General features: G+C 41.6%; 1 long non-coding RNA gene across 6 annotated transcripts in view; it reads right to left on the reverse strand.

Annotated features, from left to right (window-relative positions):
• Nucleotides 1-24332, reverse strand: part of LOC137503445 (uncharacterized) — a 282266-nt gene that overhangs the window by 231488 nt on the left and 26446 nt on the right. For all 6 annotated transcript variants that reach the window (XR_011019127.1, XR_011019128.1, XR_011019131.1 and 3 more), the window contains exons 5-6: nt 14603-14643; nt 2126-2172 (exon numbers count right to left, since the gene is read on the reverse strand). This is a non-coding gene — a long non-coding RNA (uncharacterized lncRNA). The remainder of the gene's footprint in view (nt 1-2125; nt 2173-14602; nt 14644-24332) is intronic.

Consider the following 24332-nt stretch of genomic DNA (forward strand, 5'->3'; position numbering starts at 1 on the left):
AAGATTTCACAGCGATGAAGAACTTAAACGAGCCGTGACTACGTATCTCAATACGCTGGCGTCATAGGACTATGACGGTGGAAAACAAAAACTCGTCCCACGTTTTGACAAATGCCTAAATTTGCTTGGAGATTATGTGGAGCAGTAGTGTAAAGTATGCTCTTTCCATTAAAAATGTGTATATTTGGTATTATTTACTCCTGTGTCTTTATTGCGCAAACGGTTACCACTTACCAGATGGCCTTCGTATAATGAAACGTCTCATACTTGGAAACAATTACACGCATCAGTGTTCGCACTTATGAAGAAATTCAAGTTCCTTGATTCTGCCAACCTGTATTGTGGCACTCAATCATGTCACAATTCAAATAATTATATGAGCCAAGATTTAGACGTCTAGTGTAATGTGAATACAGGTAATGTTTGTGTGTGTTCAGCTCCAGACATAAGGAAAATCAGTCTTGAATTCCATAGTCACAGTATAGAGGAATCAACTCTAACATTTGTTAGGTCACTGTAGGAGGAAAGTGACAGAGCCAGGAAGTGCAGCTGGGTAAAGCAAGAAGAGAAAATTAGAGGAGAAACTCTGCATGTAAATGGATGCACTAACAGACTGGCGGCATTGAATGGATGATGATGATAATGATTACCGACTATCTGTTAAAGGAGAAGATGATACTACTTCTACTACTACTACTACTACTACTACTACTACTACTACTACTACTACTACTACTACTACCACCACCACCACCACCACCAACACCACCACCACCACCACCAGGCACGCCAACTTTCGGTATTTAATGATGATCTGGGCGTGATTTGCATGAGCAAGGACATGTGAAATGAGGAACAAATTTTATTGTAAACATTCCTATATATTAACAATCATCAGAAACAATTGGAGAAAACAGAAAAATAATACAGCTTGTAGATCAAATACATATTTGAATGAGTCTTATGTTCAGAGATTTCAATTATATTCACAAGTATATCTAAAGATAAAACTTGATCCATTAATATTTTGAATGAATACCTTATATACGAAGCTATCAAAAAAGAAACCCATTCTTCTTATTATTATTATTATTCTTTTATGACCACACAGGATCACTTTAGTCAGTCCGTCGTTCAGGTGTCTATGAAGGGACTGTTAGGGCTTTGCGATCCTCCCAGTACTTCTTCAAACGCTCCGATCCTTGAGCCCTTCCCTCAGTCAAAAATATGCGTGTTGTTGGTTTGTTTCGTGTAAGGGTAAAGCGGAGGTTTATATTCTTGAGTTTTGTATTCGATTTTATCTTATTTGTGGTGTCTTCTGTTGTAAGGCCTATTTCCTTCAGATCCTCTCTTACTTCTCTGAACCATTTACATCCTGTTGTGGTATTTTTTGAGACGATATTGTGTTGTACTAGTTGTTTCACAAGTCTCGAATCCTGCATCCTCATGATATGTCCAAAGAACCCCCGTCTCCTCTTACGCATTACTGTATATGTTTAATTTTATGATACGAATTGTTTAAAGCTCTACCACCAGAAGTACCACCTGGACAGTCTCCATTGGGAAATGTAGTTCTTCTCTGAATAAATGCCCCCTTCCTAATCTCATTTCTTGATATAAAATCATATACCACCTTCTCCAACTGTAATGCCTTACCAGCCTCCATTTTACACTAAAACGCAGAGGGCTCACCAAATGCAATCTCTACTGTCCTGTAGTTGCACAGAAACAAGCCTTGAGTTTTTAGGGGATAAGAAATGTCTCTCAGATATCACAGTGGCTTGATTTTGAGAGGGGAATTAAGAGAAAAGAGGATGTCGGCCACATCTAGGCAAGATCCTAAACTTGTACGCTACTGGAATCCGCCAACACAGTCCAAGCACACCGCCTTGCTTACTAATCTTTGGCCTTTTGAACAGATATGGTTTTGATATTTTAAAAACGGTAAATGAGTATTAAAGTAATAAATTTACCACAAATTATGTAAGCAACTATTTTACTGTGCAGCCAAAACAGTGGTATTTCAATGTATATGGAGCAACTCGTAAGTCCTTCTAGTACTGTCAATGGATTATGTCACTCATTAAATTGCAAATAGAAATGGACAGGTTGTTGTGGTACTTACTTTGAAGTTCACTGCTATTACTTTTTTTTTCTTCCCCTCTCTAAAATCTGAAACAAGGAGGAAGATGCATTTGTTAGTGAGGCCTTATGACACATTGCAGTAGTCATCAGGAAAAGTTCTCAATGAGGGTCATTATTGAGTAATTAGTGGAGAATAAGCAAGTGTTGGGATCTTTTGAATAATGGAAGTATCGGGAGGGAGCCAAAAGGACAATGAGGGCCGTGAAAACAAAAATATGGTATGTGTTGCAAACGTAACACCCTCAGGGTCGGAAGAGAACAAGAGGTGACCAAGGGGAAGCTCTGAAGTATTAACCCGTTGGGCTACCACATATGAAAAATAACAATAGATAGATAAAGAAATAGAGCCTCCGTGGCTCAGACGGCAGCGCGTCGGCCTCTCACCGCTGGATACCGTGGTTCAAATCCTGGTCATACCATGTGAGATTTGTGCTGGACAAAGCGGAGGCGGGACAGGTTTTTCTCCGGGTACTCCGGTTTTCCCTGTCATCTTTCATTGCAGCAACACTCTCCATTCTCATTTCATAGCATCTATCAGTCATTAATAATTCACTTTGGGAGTGGTGACCCCATCGTACTAATAGCCTAAATCTGCTTCATTCATTCCATCCCTGACCCAGTCATTGACTGGAAAACAGGTTGTAGGTTTTCATTTTCATTTTCAGATAAAGTAATATCAACTAACATAGCTTATATTTTTTCATTAATAAAGAAGTATATATCAAAATATTTACTAAAAGATTCGTCCACTTTGCCTGTCTTTTCTACTGGAGTGATTAGCTTCATTCTTTCTAAATCTCTCCTTAATTACCTACGGGTGAATCATCAGGCAATGATAGGTCTCTTGAGTTCAGTTAACCTTCAGTAATCCTAGAATCTAATCACTAAGTGACCACTCCAATAATTGCTGGCGAAGGCGTTCCCTTAGTTTGCAATATATTATGTTGTTTTTGTTTTTTTTTTGCTATGGGCTTTACGTCGCACCGACACAGATAGGTCTTATGGCAACGATGGGATAGGAAAGGGCTAGGAGTTGGAAGGAAGCGGCCGTGGCCTTAATTAAGGTACAGCCCCAGCATCCAGCATTTACCTGGTGTGAAAATGGGAAGCCACGGAAAAACATTTTCAGGGCTGCCGATAGTGAGATTCGAACCTACTATCTCCCGGATGCAAGCTCACAGCCGCGCGCCTCTACGCGCACGGCCAACTCGCCCGATAATATATTATGTACTTAGCGGGTTGATCATATTTAAGGGGTAATATGTTTACATAAAGTTTAAAAAATGAGAGGCGACTATAGGCAAACCTGCACTTTCAACCAAACTTCGTACACATATGATTTAATACTATCCGGATAAAAATACTGTGGTGGGGTGGGACACACCAATCACCCCATGGGATGCAGAGGGGAGGGAGCGACATGTACAAATAATAAAAGAACAACCTATGTTAGTGTTGAATCCACACTTTTTTTGTGGTCCTGGTGATGAATAGTGATTCACCGGATGAGATTTAAGTCAAAATACAGCCACAATCGGCACGGGAGAATGAGCTGTGGTGGAAAATAAAATATCCAAGATGTCCAAGATTATGTATGTGCGTCTGCATGTTTCAGCAAGGCTCTTAACCAAACTTGGTACACATACTTACGATGTACCATCTGGACAAAAGTACTGTTGGGGTAAGACCCTCCTAACACCACTGCGGTTGTGGGATGGGTGTTAATGACATGAAAAATATCCTCAAGAACAACAGATATTAGTGTCAAAATCTTTACATTTTAGGATGGCTGAAATGAATAGACATATTTTTTTTATTTTTTTGGAAGGATCATCTACTTCCTAGATAATATGACCTGCAACAAAAATTTCAAAGCAAAAAATAAATGATCTAAAACAAATTTTAATTTAAACTAGAGGACCCGTGCTGCTCTACAGCTGTCATAAATATGTCAGTTAACTCATCTTCATATGCCTGTCATAGTCATCTTGTTTTTCCTGCCTTTTTCAATGGTTTTATGAACATATGTAATAAGAAGTACCTTATGGTATGCCGCAGTTCATAGTCAGAATTTGTCCATTCTGACATCGTCATGCCATCTCTTTGGTAAAAATCTTCCCATATTTCATTGTTATTTTTTTATTCTGCAGTTCCGGACATAAAGCTTAATCTTCTGTAGGAGAAGGCAACGGTATGTTTAATTGCAGTTCTTCTATATAGAACAGTTGTCTTGTGAACACACAGGTTAGTCTCGAATGAGAGTTTTTTTCCCAGGCAGAGAACTCTTAAGATTCATGGCCTTCACTCTTTCTAGCGTAGCTACTTCATCCTCTGGTAAGTGTTCCCAAATAATATCTAAGGCATAATTATGTCATGATGGGGTCTGCTTGTACATAGAATCTTGTCACTTAGCAGCTTGTAAGTTATTAGTAATGCTCTACCATCTCTTGCTGGGAAAGGTTAGAGTATCAAAGACTACGCAGCAGGGAATAGTCTTCTTCCATGATCATTAGAAGTATGAACTCTCTGGCCTGACGGGCAGTAATCAAGCATGGCTGCTTACAATGACATTACTTAGGATGATATTCACATATCAGAATATTATGAAAGTATTGAAAGTACTGCTAAGTACAGCATGTATTGCAGGTTAAGGTAAGGTAATCACAGAAATTTACCTTGTGCTTATTTTTTGAAATTTCGCCACTCCACTTCGAACCCCACCATATTCTGCTTTTCCCATTTTCAGACCAGGTATATGATCCTTAATTTAGGCCACAAATCTTTCCTTCCCAACCGCCCTTGTGGCCTACTTGTACCGATTTGATTCCTGGCCACATTAAGGATGTCAGGACTGGTTTAGAGGTCTACCACGTGTCACCTTGTTATCTACAGATCTTCCGGCAGGGCAGCATCCAATTGATAGGAGAAGGACTATACCGACTGTAGTGCAACGGGGTTTCATTTGTTTTTGTTCTGCTTTCCTTTTACATCCTTCGTTGTTGATGATCTCCCTTATATTCCTGAAACTTTAAACAATAGCAAGGAATCTTCCCTCTCCTGAAGCTCTATCAAGTGAGATCATCATATCATAAAGGCTAGTTACATTAGATAAACTTACAGATGTTCATTCCATCATCAACACCAGAAAATTAAACAGATTTAAGCTCAAATTCATTAACAGAGCTAATGATGTTAGACAGTATCAATATTCCAGAGCAATAACTCTGGTTGCATGATCATTTTACATCCATTGGGAAATGTAGACTCATAAAGGAATGCCTGTTTCCTAACTTCTCTTGTTGATTTAAAATATTCTACCACCTTCTCCTTACCAGCCTCCTTGTGTAGGCTCGCATGCAGAAGGCTCGATTAAAGTCTCTGCTGTCCTATACTTGTAGGGAAACAGGCCGTAATTCTTTTAGGGCCTATGAAGATCCTCTCAGCTCAAGAAGCTGTCCCGGGAAGGTCACCATTATTTTTTAAAACTTGAATAATTGTGAGATCAAATCAATAATAATGGCGTACAGCCTCCGGAGAGGCCTGGTGCCGGTCCTTTCTTATTAGACGGCCTATAGGCAACCTGCATGTCGGTGAGAATGGGGCTCTACCTATCATGATTTCAACAAAGTATGAAGATGACATACATGCACACACAGAGTCCCCTAGCCAGATGAATTAACCAGTTAAGGTTAAAATCCCCGATTCAGATGAAAATTGAACACGGGACCCTCTAGACCAAAGGCCAGAATGCTAACTATTTAGCCAATGAGCCAGATATCCTTAAGAACATTTTTCGAAATGATTGCTAATGTCCTTTCAGTTATCCGTTATTTTTCCATCATTCAGCAGTGACAGATGAAATATTCCTCTGTGAAGGAAAAGACTATCAGCGTCTACATCATATTCATGGAGTCATAAAATTTTGTCTTCTATTTCAGGCGCGGATTCATAAGGATTTGCAGAGCTACAGAACCACCAGACTAAAGATATTATACACTGACTGACAGAGCAAATGCAACACCAAGAAGGAGTGGTTCGAAAGGGATGAAAGTTGGCGAAAAAACAGAGACGGCACGGACGAATAATTGGTGTTTATTTCAAACCGATATGCAGGTTACACAATGCGCACGGCATCGACTCAGTAGGATGTAGGACCACCGCGAGCGGCGATGCACGCAGAAACACGTCGAGGTACAGAGTCAATAAGAGTGCGGATGGTGTCCTGAGGGATGGTTCTCCATTCTCTGTCAACCATTTGCCACAGTTGGTCGTCCGTACGAGGCTGGGGCAGAGTTTGCAAACGGCGTCCAATGAGATCCCACACGTGTTCGATTGGTGAGAGATCCGGAGAGTACGCTGGCCACGGAAGCATCTGTACACCTCGTAGAGCCTGTTGGGAGATGCGAGCAGTGTGTGGGCGGGCATTATCCTGCTGAAACAGAGCATTGGGCAGCCCCTGAAGGTACGGGAGTGCCACCAGCCACAGCACATGCTGCACGTAGCGGTGGGCATTTAACGTGCCTTGAATACGCACTAGAGGTGACGTGGAATCATACGCAATAGCGCCCCAAACCATGATGCCGCGTTGTCTAGCGGTAGGGCGCTCCACAGTTACTGCCGGGTTTGACGTTTCTCCACGCCGACGCCACACTCGTCTGCGGTGACTATCACTGACAGAACAGAAGCGTGACTCATCGGAGAACACGACGTTCCGCCATTCCCTCATCCAAGTCGTTCTAGCCCGGCACCATGCCAGGCGTGCACGTCTATGCTGTGGAGTCAATGGTAGTCTTCTGAGCGGACGCCGGGAGTGCAGGCCTCCTTCAACCAATCGACGGGAAATTGTTCTGGTCGATATTGGAACAGCCAGGGTGTCTTGCACATGCTGAAGAATGGCGGTTGACGTGGCGTGCGGGGCTGCCACCGCTTGGTGGCGGATGCGCCGATCCTCGCGTGCTGACGTCACTCGGGCTGCGCCTGGACCCCTCGCACGTGCCACATGTCCCTGCGCCAACCATCTTCGCCACAGGCGCTGCACCGTGGACACATCCCTATGGGTATCAGCTGCGATTTGACGAAGCGACCAACCTGCCCTTCTCAGCCCGATCACCATACCCCTCGTAAAGTCGTCTGCCTGCTGGAAATGCCTCCGTTGACGGCGGTCTGGCATTCTTAGCTATACACGTGTCCTGTGGCACACGACAACACGTTCTACAATGACTGTCGGCTGAGAAATCACGGTACGAAGTGGGCCATTCGCCAACGCCGTGTCCCATTTATCGTTCGCTACGTGCGCAGCACAGCGGCGCATTTCACATCATGAGCATACCTCAGTGACGTCAGTCTACCCTGCAATTGGCATAAAGTTCTGACCACTCATTCTTGGTGTTGCATTTGCTCTGTCAGTCAGTGTATTTAGCAATGTGATGAGCGATCCCATCCTTCATATTGTGCATTGTTATCGAGTCAAATATCAATACCCATTTATTTACTGGTGTTTTGGCAGAATTGCTTATGTTGTAAACGACAGCATAGTAGGGTGTCTCAATCCCCCTATACTGCCTGCGTTCCCTAATAATAAATTTGGAGCTTAATCTATAAGGAAAATAATTTATTGTACAGGAATATTTCCTAACACCATTACTGAAGAAGAAACTTCCAATGGAACAAAAAAAAACACACACCTTGTGCACTTCATGACCGTCATTCTTTTTTTAAACAAAACTTAAGGGAGGTCTGTCATGATGCCAACCACTACAAACACATAACAGGATAGAAATCAAAATTATCTTAACAGCCTGCTTTATAGCCACTAGTTTAGGACAGATAGGCGTGAATACCAATATTTGTTGAAGTTGCCGAAAGAGTGTTGTCATAGATTGACAATCTTCGCAGTCAGTGTAGGTGCTGCCTTCTGTTACTGACGCATGTATGAGTATGATAAGTTTAGTTATTTCCTATGAGTAAACGAGCCTGTTCACTCTCGTTTTTTGCAAGTGGTATTTTGTATAGAACTGTGAAATTAATTAATAATGTTATGCCTATAGATATATTTGAAGTTCTTGTAAAGTTTACTTTTCTGTTTGACCAAGTTAAATTTTTTTGTGACCCCCGTAAGTCAATCACCTTGTCCACATTGTGGGAAGTGGGCAATACATGAAGTAGGGGATTACACGTAGGGGTGACGTACTGCGGGGACTCTGTGTACCTCAGGACCACTACGGCAGCTGTGAAGGCCCTTCAAAGAACCCTGAAAAGTGACAGCTAACAGGGCACTGATGAATTCTTCAATGGCAGATGCAGCAGAGAAGGAGACCTTTGGAAGGGCAAGTCAGCCTGATGAGGCAACCCTCTTCCCGTGTGGTTACAGAAATAGGGGGAAACCAATGCATTGTGGTGAAGAGGGATCTTCAACTGCTACGTGAGTCTACCTCTACAGAAAACGGCAGGTTTGGAGGCTCAGGTAGCAGCCCAACCTCCAAGCTCGGGTGCTGTGGGCTAATAATTTGCACATCTTAAATCCACTTATTAAAAGAAACTGAAGTGAAATGAAACCCAATGAATACCTCAATGATGAACTTTAGCCCAAAACAGAAAATGAGAATCGGTTGTTGGAATGTTAGAACTTTGACAGAGGAAGGTAAACTTAAGCAGGTTGAGAAAGAGATGCAAATTATGGCTTGGTTTTTTTTGGCTTAAGTGCAGTGAGATAATGATGCAAAATGGGAATTATTCTGGACAGTCCCTGGACGATGCCAAATGGACAATGGAATGGGTATATTGCTAAGTAGGACATCCTAGAACAGTTTAATTGGATGAAGTCCCATCTCAGATAGAATGATGACAGCTAGATTTCGAGGTGAATTCAAAATGTAAAATTAGTAGTTTGTTATGCACCAATAGAATTATCTGATGCGGGTTACGTGTCTTAGATGAAATGAATAATAATGGAGAGAGATTTGCATATTTGCGTGCCACACAGGAAATGGTGATTGAAGGGATCATCTTTCCTCACAAAAGGTGTCATAATATTAAATGGGTATCATCAGATCACAAAATAGAAAATGAAATCGACCCTGTAGCTTTTAGTAAGAAGTTTAGAAGATCATTGACAGATGTGAGGAACAGAAAAGGAGCTGATGTTGGTAGTGAACATCATCTAGTAGTAGCTGAGTTTACATTGCAAATAAAGGCTGCATCGAAGAAGTTTACAACTAGAAAAAGAGGTTCAACATATGAAGGTTAAACAATGAAAAGAGGAGGAAAGAATTTAGACAGGAGTTGAAAAATTGATTTGAAGTCCTTTGAAATCTTGCATAAGATTTGAATGTGGAAAGAACTTGGGAAAATGTTAAGAACACTTATATACAAATGTGTGAAAAAGTAATTGGTTATAGGAGCTCTCGCCAACATGGGAATTAATTGAAAAATGTAAAGCAGCAAAAGCTATATTAAATCCAAGCAGTATAAGACAGCAGAAGTCAGATGACCAAGGAAAATATTATGAAATGGACAAAATAGTTAAAAGGAGTGTGAGAATTGATAAAAGAAGATGGATTGACCAGCAGGCACAAATTGCTGGGAAAAAAGGGTGATATGAAACAACTCTATAATATTACAAGGAAGTAGTCAAGGGGAGGTTATAGGAAGAGTAAATGAGTAAAGGATAAACAAAGATCATTGCCATAAGACCTATCTGTGTCAGTGTGACGTAAAGCCCCTAGCAAAAAAAAAAAAAAAATTAAATAAACAAAGAAATATGTTGTTATCAGAAGAAGAACAATTAAGAAGATGGCACGAGTATTTTCCAGAAATGAGCAGGAAATGCAAGAATTAGGCTTAGATAGTGAAGACTCAAGGCAGTATATAATGAATAATGCTGTGGAGCAGCATGGGTCCACTAGTAACTAATTCAATCAATCAATCAATCCTGATCTGCATTTAGGGCAGTCGCCCAGGTGGCAGATTCCCTATCTGTTGCTTTCCTAGCCTTTTCCGAAATGATTTCAAAGAAATTGGAAATTTATTGAACATCTCCCTTGGTAAGTTATTCCAATCCCTCACTCCCCTTCCTATAAGTGAATATTTGCCCCAGTTTGTCCTCTTGAATTCCAACTTAATCTTCATATTGTGATCTGTCCTACTTTTATAAACGCAATTCAAACTTATTCGTCTACTAATGTCATTCCACGCCATCTCTCCGCTGACAGCTCAGAACATACCACTTACATGTTATAAATTCATTTTAGGTGCGTATTGAAAATTTAACAGTTCAACAATAATAAAGGTGTTTTAATTTGTTCCACCTATTCAATACTTATATTTTCACTTATAGTGGTTACATAATTAGATTCTTAGTTACATGGGACATGTTTTGCCCTCAATTAAGGGCATCTTCACCCTAAACACAATCATCAAAAATACAATTAAATTAAAAGTGGAAGTTAAAAGTTTAGTCAGTTATTAAAATTCGGAACATAAAAATGTGAAAAGTGATAAAATATAAAGATGCTAATGGAAAACTGTCTTATGATTAAATTATAATCTTGTCGGAGACTAAAACTACTTCTATTGAAATTCTAATTAAAACAGTTCATATAAAATATTAGTGGAAATTCAAAGTGGTAATAATATAAAGCCAACGACATGAGGGCGTGAATACAAGCATAAACTTGATTGTCATGAATACAATCTTTCCAAGGCCGCTGATGAAATTTGTGAGCAAGTGAAGCAGAAGCATCTGTTGAAAAATTGTAAGTGGCCGTTAGCACCAGTAGGTAATAAAATGGCTGAAACCTTGCCAGAAAATATCAGTAGATGTAGAAATAATGTATTATGTAAGTGGAAGTAGTTATTTGTTATCCACTGTTGAGTTGGTTGCTGCCCGTCTGTTGGCTCTGAGTCTGGTGTTGTAACTGTCTATAGTACTATATCTTGCTGGAATCCTACAAGTTGAGCTTCAGTGGAATAACCTTTCCTAAAACTGATTCTCAGAACTTTGTCTTGGTTGTCTTGGCTGATTTGGCTACACAAATTCAATCCACGCAGTGCTGTTTTTCCCATTTTCATACCAGGCAGATGCCCCCTAATTCAGACCATGGTTGCTTCCTTTCCAGCTAATTTCACAGTCTGGACGTTGTGATTTGATTCCTGGGCAAATTAAAGGACCCAGGGATGGTTAGATGTCCACCAAATGTGCTTTCGTAATATACAGATCTTCTGGCTATGTAGTGTCCACTTGGTAGGCCAAGTCGATTATGGCTGTAGTGCAAAGGGTTTTGACATGCTTTTGTTCTGCTTTCCAGTCCTACCCCTTTTGAATACGTGCATTGTTTAATATCTCCCTTGTTTTCCTATGTCATTAAATAACAGCAAGGCCTCTTCTTTCTCCCGTAGCTATGTCGAGTGAGATCCTCATACCGACAGTAATAAAATAAAGCTAGTTACACTAGATAATCTTACAGATGGTCATTCCATCATCAGCAAAAAATCAAACAGAATTTTGCTCAGTTCATTAATAGAGCAAATGCTGTTAAACGACTTCATCGTTTCAGAGAAAAAATCTCTGGAGTCATGTCCTTAATCTACTAATCTACACTGAAGATCTTTGTCCAATTTCATTACAGCATTGGTACTAGAAATATGATAGTCCCTCAGACCATCCCTAAGTTCTTCATTACTGTACCTAACTCGTACTACGAGGGCCATCCAGAAAGTAGTACCCGTTAGCACCGCATTAAGCGCTGACGACTCGGGTAGCCACTGGGCAAGGTCAGACCGCATCAGTGGCTTGTCTGCCTGCTCTGTGCGAAGTTGCGTGACGCTAGCTTTGCCTGTGTTGTGTCTTGTGATCGTTTAAAATGTTTAAACAAATTGAGAACCCCACCAATTGTGAAGTGAAGGCCATGATTAAATTTCTTAATGCACAAAACGTTCGACCTTGTGATATTCATCGCCAATTAACAGAGGTGTATGGAGACAATGTGAAGGACAAATCGTTTGTTCGGCGTTGGTGTCGCAACTTTAACCTGGGGAGGTTAATATACACGACGAGGAGCATTTAGGGAGACCATCTGTCAGTACAGACCAACTGCTGAGCGCAGTAGACAAATGCATGAAGAACAATCGGCGCGTCACAATTGATGAACTCTGTGAAAATTTTCCTAATGTGTCTCGAACAATTGTTCATGAAATTGTCTAAGACCATCTGAATTATTCTATAGTCTGTGCAAGGTGGGTCGCTCGCATGCTTACAGAGGAGCACAAAACCAAGCGTATGGCTGCAGCACAGACGTTTCTGGGATGTTATTCCGATGAAGGAGACTCTTTCCTAACTCGCATCATTACCGGGGAGTAAACATAGGTTTGTTATGCATCGCCTGAGAGTAAAGGACAGTCATTGGAGTGGATCATGCTCATTCATCAACCAAACCAAAAAACAAGACAGTTCTGTCCACCAGGAAACTCATGGCAACCATTTTCTGGGATCGCCGAGGTGTACTGCTCATTGATTTTTTGGCCCGTCGAGACACAATTAATGCTAAGGCGTATTGTGAAACATTAAAGAAATTACGGCGCGCAATACAAAATCGACGGCAAGGTCTATTGTCTACAGGCGTCATTCTCCTTCATAATGCCAGGGCTCATGCAGCTGCGATAACACAACAACTTTGCAGCAATTAAGTGGGAAACCTTCGACCATCCCCAGTATATCCTGGAATTGGCCCCTTCGGATTTTCATCTCTTTACTAAGCTTAAAGACTTTCTGGCGGAAAAAAGATTTTACAGCGATGAAGAACTTAAACGAGCCGTGACTATGTATCTCAATACGCTGGCGGCATAGGACTATGACGGTGGAAAACAAGAACTCGTCCCACGTTTTGACAAATGCCTAAATTTGCTTGGAGAAGTAGTGTAAAGTATGCTCTTTCCAATAAAAATTTGTATATTTGGTAATATTTACTCCTGTGTCTTTATTGCACAAACGGGTACCACTTACCAGGTGGCCTTCGTATAATGAAACGTCTCATACTTGGAAACAATTACACCCATCAGTGTTCGCACTTATGAAGAAATTCAAGTTCCTTGATTCTGCCAACCTGTATTGTGGCACTCAATCATGTCACAATTCAAAAAATTATATGAGCCAAGATTTAGACGTCTAGTGTAATGTGAATACAGGAAATGTTTGTGTGCGTTCAGCTCCAGACATAAAGGAAAATCAGTCTTGAATTCCATAGTCACTGTATAGAGTATTCAACTCTAACACTTGTTAGGTCACTGTAGGAGGAAAGTGACAGAGCCAGGAAGTGCAGCTGGGTAAAATAAGAAGAGAAAATCAGAGGAGAAACTCTGCATGTAAATGGATGCACTAACAGACTGGGGGCGTTGAATGGATGATGACGATAATGATTACCGACTATCTGTTAAAGGAGAAGATACTACGAGTACTACTACTACTACTACTACTACTACTACTACTACTACTACTACTACTACTACTACTACTACTACTACTACCACCACCACCACCTCCAGGCATGACATCTTTGGGTATTTAATGGGGACCTGGGCGATTTAGCATGAGCAAAGGCATGTGAAATGAGGTACATATTTATTGTAAACATTCCTATATATTTACAATTATCACAAACAATCAGAGAAAACAGAACAATAAAACAGCTTGTAGATCAAATAAATTTTTGAATCAGTCTTATGAATGGAGAGTTCAATTATATTCATAAGTATACAGAAAAATAAAACTTGATTCATAAATATTTTTAAAAAATATCTTATATATGACGCTATCAAAAAGAAACACTGGAAGGAAAGTAGAACTTGCTTCATAAATACATCTTCTGAATAAAAACCCTGTTACTGTATGTTGTTAATTTATGATATGAAATGTTCATAGCTCTACCACCGGAAGAACTGCCTGGACAGTCTCCATTGGGAAATGTAGTTCTCCAGCTGTAAAGCCTTACCAGCCTCCGTGTATGCTCAAATGCAGAAGGCTCACCAAATGCAATCTCTACTGTCCTGTATTTGTATAGAAAAAATCCTTGAGTTTTTTAGGGCCAAATAAAGCCTCTCAGATGTCACAGTGGCTCAATTTTGAGAGGTGAATGAAAAGAAAAGTGGATGTCGGCTATATCTAGGCAAGATCCTAAACTTGGACGCTAGTGGAATCCGCCAACAGAGACCAAACACAACCCCTTGCTTACTAATCTTTGCCCTTTCGGACGGATATGGTTTTGATATTTTAAAAATTGTACACAAGTATTAAAGTAATGAATTTACCATAAATTATGTAAGCAACTATTTTACTGTTGCCGCCAAAACAGTCGTATTTCAATGTATTTGCAGCAACTGGTAAGTCATTCTAGTACTGTCAATGGATTATGCCACTCATAAAATTAATTTCAGATAGACATGGAGAGGTTGTTGTGGTACTTACTTTGAGTTCACAGGTTGTTTTTTTTTTCCCCTCTTCAACTTCTGAAACAACGAGGAAGATGCATTTGTTAGTGAGGCCCTAAGACAAAGTAATAAATTCAAAATAAATTACGTAAGCATCTATTTTATTGTTGCCACCAAAGCAATGGTATTTGAATGTATTTCGAGCAATTCGTAATCCTTCTACTAGTGTCAATGTATTATGTCACTCATTAAATTAATTGCAAATAGAAATGGACAGGTTGTGTGGTGCTTACTTGGAAGTTGACTGCAATTTCCCCTGGCCCCCTAAATTATGAAACAAGGAGGAAGAGGCATATGATAGAGAGGCCTTATGACACATTGCAGTAGACATGAGGACAAGTTCTCAGTGAGGGTCATTATTGAGTAATTAGTGGAGAATAAGCAAGTGTTCAGATCCTTTGAATAATGGAAGTATTGGGAGGGAGCCAGAAGGACAATGATGGCTGTGAAAACAAAAAATATGGTAAGTGTTGCAAACGTAACACCCTATGAATCAGAAGAGAACAAGAAGTGACCAAGGGAGGTTGTGATGTAAACCAACCTCTGAATTATTATCACATTTGGCCACCTCTTATGAAAAATATCAATAAATAGATAAAGTAATATCACTTAAAGTAGCTTATGTTTCTTTCGTTAATTAAGATGTGGATATTAAAACATTTACTAAAACATTTCTCCAGTTTGCCAGGCTTTCGTACCGGACTGATTAGCTTCATTCTTTCCTAATCTCTCCTTATTTACCTGGCGGTGAATCATCAGGCAATTATAGGTCTCTTGAGTTCACGTAACTTACACTAATCCTAAAATCTAATCACTAAATGACTTCTCCAGTAATTGCTGACGAAAGCTTTACCTTCGCTCGCAATATATTATGTACTAAGTGGGTTGATCGTATTTAAGGCGAAATATGTTTACGTAAAGATTGAAAATGAGAGGGGACTAAAGGGCAAACCTACACTTTCAACCATACACATCTGATTTAATACTATCTGATAAAAATACTGTGGTGGGGTGGGACATACCAAGTACCCAATGGGATGTAGAGGGTGAACCATGCTTATTGCATGTTCCACGATTTGACATTTAATTATGTAAATAGCTTCCTTCAGTTTTGTGTGTCAGTCTAATGACGTCCAGTAGGGAGCAGCACACGCTATGTTTTTATCTGTGAGGTCGTTCGTTTTGCCGAGCGATAATTTTTTACTCTGTGGAGTTCTTCTGTTGTTCTATGTGGGGCAGATTCTAACAATGGCTGCTGCTATGTTTGGTGTGGCCTTTTTATGTTTTAAATATTATTTTAATGTGTTCAAGCCTGGACCTTTCACGCTAACTGCTATTCGATTTTACCATTGATAATCACAGGTATGTGATAGTTGGTTTATATTTAAATTTGGTGACGATTTATTCCCGTATGTTACGGTCGATGGCATACATCTTTCCGCTCCGTCATACGATGTGCTTTGAATGAATGTATTTGTGGTCTTGTTGTTATGATTGAAAAAGGGTCTCTGTGGATATGATTTGGTGCACTGCGTGCTTTAATACTGCGCGATCCTCATGATGTGCCCCTTGTCTCGACCGCAGGAGACACCAATCCAGGTTGTACAAGGCGCAACATGCCAGTGATGTGAATAAAGTAATGTCCAATTCTGACCTTATGTGTAATTGCACGCCGCACGCAAACATTTGAGTACGTGAGACCCACTGGTAATGACCGTGGAGTCATAGTTTATGGTTTGTATTTGACCACGAAATCTGAACGGCCGTTCGTGTTTTATTTTCCCGATACCCTCATTGTGTGTGAGTGAATGTGGTATGCATGTGAGTTCGAATGTGTGGGAGAGGAAAGGTTAATATGCCGATTGACCTGTTGTATTTGTCTTTCAAATTCTGCGCCTTGTTTGGTTTTCAGCGCAGAGCTATATTTATTTATTATTCATGGCTGATGCTCAGTTTGAGTACCCGCCATGTTGGTTTCATATTTGCGCATGGGCGTACCTATTGTATTCCTTGGGTCTTGTCTTGGCTTTGATTGGTCCATGGAGGCTGTGCTCAGTCTCATCTGTCGTTATTCTTAACTGCCTTTTGTTCTCCGGCACTGCTTATTGTTGTGCGAACGTTTCGCATTGTCAGTTGCCTAATGAATATACGGTGCAGTGCCTTGGATATTTGAATCTTGGTAAAACGGGCGACCTGGTTGAATAGTTTATGATGAAAGGAAGCTGCTGGTATTGTAATAGCGATGTGTCGAGGAGTAGTGAGCATTTTAAATTACGTAGCAATATTTTTGAAGAGTATTAGTGAGTTTTCACGCCATGTTTCAACTATGTGAAAAAGAACAAGGTATGTCCATCAGTATTACGATTAATTTCCCTATTTATTTTGTGTGATTTTCCTTTCTTGGCTTAAATTTTTTTTCTTTCATATTTATTTAATAAATCCCCTGGTTTAAACCATTCCTTCTTTTATTTCTAATAGATGTAGTCTTGCCCTTGTTGCCTGATTACAAGGGGGGGTTTTCAGCTCAGGGTTATGTATTTGCCTTGCCCAGTCGACACGATCCGGGCCTCAAATATTGTTCCCCATGAATATTTCACTAAGGTATTGCTTGGATCGCTGATTTATGTAGTGATAGATGGGGAGGGTGTGGCTCAGTAAATGGTAGCAGAAGCGTGCTCGACTGGGATACCTCCTCTGAAAGGAAATCGGACGAGGTAGAGCTGGAAACCCATTCGAAGTCAGTTCTGGTCGCTTTAATTTAATCTCATGATTCAGTTAGTCTCTGGCCCTAATTTTAAGTGTGATCTATAATTTATGTGCATTGTTGAATTCAAATCCATTGTTGTTATATTGTGTATGTGTCTCTTGTTCAAACCTTTGAAACTTGGGTTGCGATATGGATAATCAGAAGGCTGTAGAAATAAATAATCGTAACGATAGTGTTACTAGCGACATGCCTAACCCGGAAAGCGAAATGGAGCAAGGAACGAATGAACTCCATGTTTCGTCCGCGGGTAGCAACCGCTGTAATTCATGCCCTGATGATAACAATGTCATTACCTTTCGTGATCGTATTCCTGACGAAAATCGTAAGCGATTAACTTCCCCTTCTCCTAGGCCCAGTTCCGACCGTCACGTCGAAGTGAACCCCGTGTTTGAAATTGTGAGAAAATGGAGGTTAAATTTCTCTGGTGAAGGGAAAACCTCCAGTGTAATTGAATTTTTGGAGCGAGTTGAGGACATAGCTGAGTGTAGCTCGTTACCACTCGATTTGTTTGTGCCCGTCATCCCGGGAATGCTAGAGGGGCCGGCTCTAAAATGGTATAGGCTTATTAAAGGGAGTATCATAACGTGGAGTGAATTCGCCAGCCGCATAAAGGAGCGATTCGGGGTATCTGATATGGACTACTGTCTGAAGCAGGAAATCTTCCGTAGAACGCAAGGAGTAGGTGAAAGCATCGACGACTATGCCACTGGGATTTTGACGTTATTTAACCGCATGAATGTTAAGGTGCCCGAAGACGAGATTTTCGACCAATTCTATAGAAATCTTGCCCCCGATTACAAGCTACACATTAAACGGTCTCTAGTTCAGAGCGTCGACGACATCATCGACCTGGGTCGTGAATTCGAGGGCGTAGTTAGCCAAAACAAACAATACCGTCCGCCTCCCGTCCCATCCGAGTGCTCTTTTCCTGACGTCGCTTGTCTTACGCCCATCAAATCTGTTAGTTTTGGTACCTCCCCTCCTCTGTCTCGTCTCGTCCGTAGCCCCGAACGCAGGCCCAGCCCTCAAACTCCGCCCCCGCTTTATGTCAATGCAACCCAACCATCCAACACAGCTCCTGAAAAGGGTGGTAGAGTGAAGACATGTTGGAATTGTGGTAAATTAGGCCACGTCTCAAAGAACTGTTGGTCCAGGCCCCCTGCAAAGTGTTCTCAGTGTGCTCTTGTTGGTGTCACAGCGCGCGTATGTCCTCGTTGTAACCCTCAGCAGGGAAACTAGAGGCGCGCCGGCGTGATGGCCCGCCGTTGGCGCCTAAGGTCGGTCTCAATAAAAGGATCTGGGGCCTTCCGTCATCTACCCCATGGGCCAAAGTTTATATTGGGTCTCGTGTATTGTATGGCTTGTTGGATACCGGCTCGTGTATTTCTCTTGTAGACAAATCCCTAGTGCTTTCTATGAAATTAGAGTATCTTCCTGAAAGTGAGAACCCGAGAAAGTACGTGTCTGTCGATGGTCGTGAGGTGTGTCCCGTTGGTAGAACCAAGTGCCACATCAAGATACATGGTTTGTCATGGGATTGGACGTTTCATGTTGTGCCCAACCTGTCCGCGCCGATCATACTAGGCACCGATTTTATGTCGGCTACCGGCTTGTCCCTCGATTTCATTAATCGATCCTTTGCCTTTCGCTTTAAATCTGATGTCAGTTACCCCTTTGAGACACCATTTCAGCGTCCCACTGTGTCCGCTCTGACGGAACCTTCTCTTATCAATGCCACATGTGAGCTCAGCGAAAACCAAAATCTCATGTTGAACTGCCTGTTAGAGGAGTTTTCCGACGTCTTGACCGATAAGCTTGGGTATGCTAGGAATTTTTCATACTGCATCGAACTCAAAGATGACACTCCTGTGAGGTCCCCTCCGTTCAGTTGTTCGCCCCCGAAGTTGTCCGCTATGAGGGAATATGTCAACGACCTGCTTGATAAGAAGGTCATCAGTCACTCCAAGTCCCCTTTTAGTAGTCCCACCTTCCTAATCCCTAAAAAGGACGGCAAACTGAGATTCGTGATAGACTACAGAAAGGTCAACAAGAACATTGTCTTCGACAGCTTCCCATTGCCCACCATCGAAAGTGCCTTCCAGCATTTTCATGGCGCCAAGTACTTCACTGTATTTGACTTCAATTCCGCATATTATCAGATCCCCTTGGACCTTAAAAGTCGCCCCTGTACTGCCTTCGCCACTCCGTTTGGATTGTTCGAATTCAATAAAGTCCCGATGGGCATTTCTGTGGGAGGACAAGCGCTTAGCCGCGTGATGGACTCAATTTTCGGTGACCTCAAATTTTCCTGTGTATTTAATTTTTTGGACGATCTTCTGATCTTTTCGCCCAGCTTTGACGAGCACCTGGCCCATCTTCGCGAAGTTCTCAGTCGGTTGCGCAAGCACGGCTTCACGATCAACCCAAAGAAAGTCTCTCTTTGTACCAAACGGCTAAATTTTCTAGGCCACGTTGTATCTGACTCTGGAATCGCTGTAAACCCTGATCGGGTTAAGTGCATCAAAGATTTTCCCCCGCCCAAAAACGTTCGCGGTGTGCGAAGATTTCTTGGTATGGTAGGATTTTACAGCCGGTTCATCAAAAATTTCTCTCAGATTTCGGCCCCTTTAAACCTGCTGAAAAGAAAAGGTTGTCGCTTTGTCTGGAGCCATGATCAAACCCAGGCCTTCGAACAATTGAAACAGGCACTCTGTGAAGCCCCTGTATTGCATAGTCCGGATTTTTCCCGCGATTTCATCTTGCAATGCGACTCCAGCGAGCTCGCTGTGTCCGCGGTGCTCAATCAAGCCGATGAGCAGGGTAAGCTAGTCCCCGTCGCGTACTTCAGTAAACTACTACATGGAGCTGAACTGAGGTATTCCATTTACGAAAAAGAATGCCTAGCAGTAGTTTTGGGTGTCGAAAAGTTTCGCTCGTATCTTGAGCACCGCCATTTTTACATCCACACGGACAATCAAGCTCTCTCGTGGATGAGCGCTAATGTGAAAAGACTTGGTCGAACCGCCAGATGGATTCTCCGATTATCTGCGTACAAATTTACTGTCGTACATGTCCGTGGGAAGGACAATGTTGTAGCCGACTGCTTGTCGCGCATGTTCGAGAGAGTGAAGGAGAGTGCGGTCGAACCTGAGGAAAACCGTGTTCCAACCGAAGAAGATAACACCATTAGTATTTTGCAAAATTTCCCATGGTCCTTCACGGATATCTCCGAACACCAGAAGGACGACTCCGAGTGTCGCGAGTTGTTGAAACGAATCGCGGATGGCTCTCTTGAAGACGAGTCGTATAGTGTTAAGAGAGGATTGTTGTCCCGTCGAAGTCGGAAAAATGGTAGTGACAGAATTTACGTACCCTTGAAATTGAGGCCCATGCTACTTCAGTTTTATCACGACTCCTATCTGGGCGCTCATTTAGGTCAATATAAAACTTTAAATCGAATCTCTCGCGACTACTTCTGGCCTAACTTGAAAAGAGATGTTTTGGAGTATGTAAGAAGTTGCGATGTTTGCCAGAGGGCTAAACCCGCGCAGTCTTCTCTCGTTGGACCCCATTCTGCTGACATAGCGACATGCCCCGGGGAAAGGTTATTCATTGACTATTTTGGCCCCCTCACCAAGTCCAAGAGTGGCAACGTTGGGATCTTGTCCGTCGTTGATGCATTTTCAAAATTTGTTTGGCTATTTCCCGTGCGCAAGATAAATTCGAACAACGTTGTGCATTTCCTATCCCGGCACATTTTTGGAATTTACGGACCCCCTAAGACGATAGTGACCGACAATGCGTCCACCTTTAACTGTCGTAAGCTCCGACACTTATGCTTTGGGTGGGGAATCAAGCATGTGTTTTTAAGCCCTCACTATCCCAAACCCTCGCACGTTGAAAGGTTCCATCGAAATCTCAAAGCTTGTTTGACGGCCTTTCACAACGCTGACCAGCGCAGCTGGGACTGTAATCTTGATTTCTTTGTTTTAGCATTCAACAGCAGTGTACATGAGTCGCACCGGCAAGCCCCGGCTGCTCTATTTCTAGGTAGAGATCTTGTCGACCCATTGCAGTTGAAGTGGAATATTGGGTATCTGTCCAAACCGTCCAGGACGATGGACGTAGAGGCCAAATGGAAGGAAGCAGTGACACAGTTAACCAGGGCTCGAGACCGTGTGGCTGAGAGGTACAATCGGAACAGAAAGAGAGTAAAGCTTGAAGTTGGAGACTTGGTCGTAGTGAAAGTTTTTCCGTTGAGCTCAACGGCAAATCAAGTCACGGCCAAATTATGTTATAAATGGTCTCAGCCTAAAAAGGTAACCAGATTCCTAGGACCTGTGACAGTAGAACTGGAAGATGTAGTAAGTAAGAAGGTGAGCAAGGCTCACGTCTCGATGGTAAAGGCTTACCATCAAAGAAACCAGTAAACCTCGTATATCTCCATCTCCATATCTTACGTATCTGTAGTGGTGTGTATTAACCTTGTCCTTAATGAATTCCCAGTTTTCTAACATGCCTTTTCTTTCAGGTAAAAATCGTGTTTCATGAATGAGAACGGAAATGAAAGAAAGGAAAGAAAGGAAATAGAAAAAAAAGGGAAGTGGTTCGAATTGCTGGAGTTGAACTGAATTCACATCCAGATCCCTGAGTGCATGGAAATATTATACCCAACCGCCTTGACTTTTGAATGCCTAGATTTCAACCTGAGTGCGCGAATGAAACAGTGTAATAATGGACTGATGTAAATCAGCGTTGCACGTGACAAGCTAATACAGACCTCCCATGAGGCAGACTTTCTCATTTAAAATGTATAATGTGGTGACTGTTCTTGTAAATTTCATGTGTCTGTAAATAATTGTAGATATAAGTAGTTCATAAGTACCTAGGTTAAGTGGGCGCGCGCTCGTAGTTTTAAGTCATGTACCTCTTTTAAAATGCGTCCACTCGTCTGATCAACGAGTTTCGGAGCATTTTAAAAGGCGGTGCCGCTGGATATTTGAACCATGCTTATTGCATGTTCCACGATTTGACATTTAATTATGTAAATAGCTTCCTTCAGTTTTGTGTGTCAGTCTAATGACGTCCAGTAGGGAGCAGCACACGCTATGTTTTTATCTGTGAGGTCGTTCGTTTTGCCGAGCGATAATTTTTTACTCTGTGGAGTTCTTCTGTTGTTCTATGTGGGGCAGATTCTAACAATGGCTGCTGCTATGTTTGGTGTGGCCTTTTTATGTTTTAAATATTATTTTAATGTGTTCAAGCCTGGACCTTTCACGCTAACTGCTATTCGATTTTACCATTGATAATCACAGGTATGTGATAGTTGGTTTATATTTAAATTTGGTGACGATTTATTCCCGTATGTTACGGTCGATGGCATACATCTTTCCGCTCCGTCATACGATGTGCTTTGAATGAATGTATTTGTGGTCTTGTTGTTATGATTGAAAAAGGGTCTCTGTGGTTATGATTTGGTGCACTGCGTGCTTTAATACTGCGCGATCCTCATGATGTGCCCCTTGTCTCGACCGCAGGAGACACCAATCCAGGTTGTACAAGGCGCAACATGCCAGTGATGTGAATAAAGTAATGTCCAATTCTGACCTTATGTGTAATTGCACGCCGCACGCAAACATTTGAGTACGTGAGACCCACTGGTAATGACCGTGGAGTCATAGTTTATGGTTTGTATTTGACCACGAAATCTGAACGGCCGTTCGTGTTTTATTTTCCCGATACCCTCATTGTGTGTGAGTGAATGTGGTATGCATGTGAGTTCGAATGTGTGGGAGAGGAAAGGTTAATATGCCGATTGACCTGTTGTATTTGTCTTTCAAATTCTGCGCCTTGTTTGGTTTTCAGCGCAGAGCTATATTTATTTATTATTCATGGCTGATGCTCAGTTTGAGTACCCGCCATGTTGGTTTCATATTTGCGCATGGGCGTACCTATTGTATTCCTTGGGTCTTGTCTTGGCTTTGATTGGTCCATGGAGGCTGTGCTCAGTCTCATCTGTCGTTATTCTTATCTGCCTTTTGTTCTCCGGCACTGCTTATTGTTGTGCGAACGTTTCGCATTGTCAGTTGCCTAATGAATATACGGTGCAGTGCCTTGGATATTTGAATCTTGGTAAAACGGGCGACCTGGTTGAATAGTTTATGATGAAAGGAAGCTGCTGGTATTGTAATAGCGATGTGTCGAGGAGTAGTGAGCATTTTAAATTACGTAGCAATATTTTTGAAGAGTATTAGTGAGTTTTCACGCCATGTTTCAACTATGTGAAAAAGAACAAGGTATGTCCATCAGTATTACGATTAATTTCCCTATTTATTTTGTGTGATTTTCCTTTCTTGGCTTAAATTTTTTTTCTTTCATATTTATTTAATAAATCCCCTGGTTTAAACCATTCCTTCTTTTATTTCTAATAGATGTAGTCTTGCCCTTGTTGCCTGATTACAAGGGGGGGTTTTCAGCTCAGGGTTATGTATTTGCCTTGCCCAGTCGACACGATCCGGGCCTCAAATATTGTTCCCCATGAATATTTCACTAAGGTATTCCTTGGATCGCTGATTTATGTAGTGATAGATGGGGAGGGTGTGGCTCAAGGGAAGGGAGAGAGATGTACAAATAATAAAAGAACGACGTATGTTAGTGTTGAACCACACTTTTTTTGTGGTCACGGGGATGAATAGTGATTCTCCGGATGAGATTTATGTCAAAATCCAGCCACAATCAGCATGGGAGAACGAGCTGTGGTGGAAAATAAAATAACCAAGATGTCCAAAATTATGTATATGCGTCTGCATGTTTCAGCATGGCTCTTAAACAAACTTGGTACGCATACTTACGACGTACCATCTGGAGAAAAGTACTGTTGCGGTAAGACACTCCTAGCACCACTGCTGTTGTGGGATGGGTGTTAGTGACATGAAAAGTA

The sequence above is a fragment of the Anabrus simplex genome, unplaced genomic scaffold (genome assembly GCF_040414725.1).
Source record: "Anabrus simplex isolate iqAnaSimp1 unplaced genomic scaffold, ASM4041472v1 ctg00000124.1, whole genome shotgun sequence".
NCBI lineage: Eukaryota > Metazoa > Arthropoda > Insecta > Orthoptera > Tettigoniidae > Anabrus > Anabrus simplex.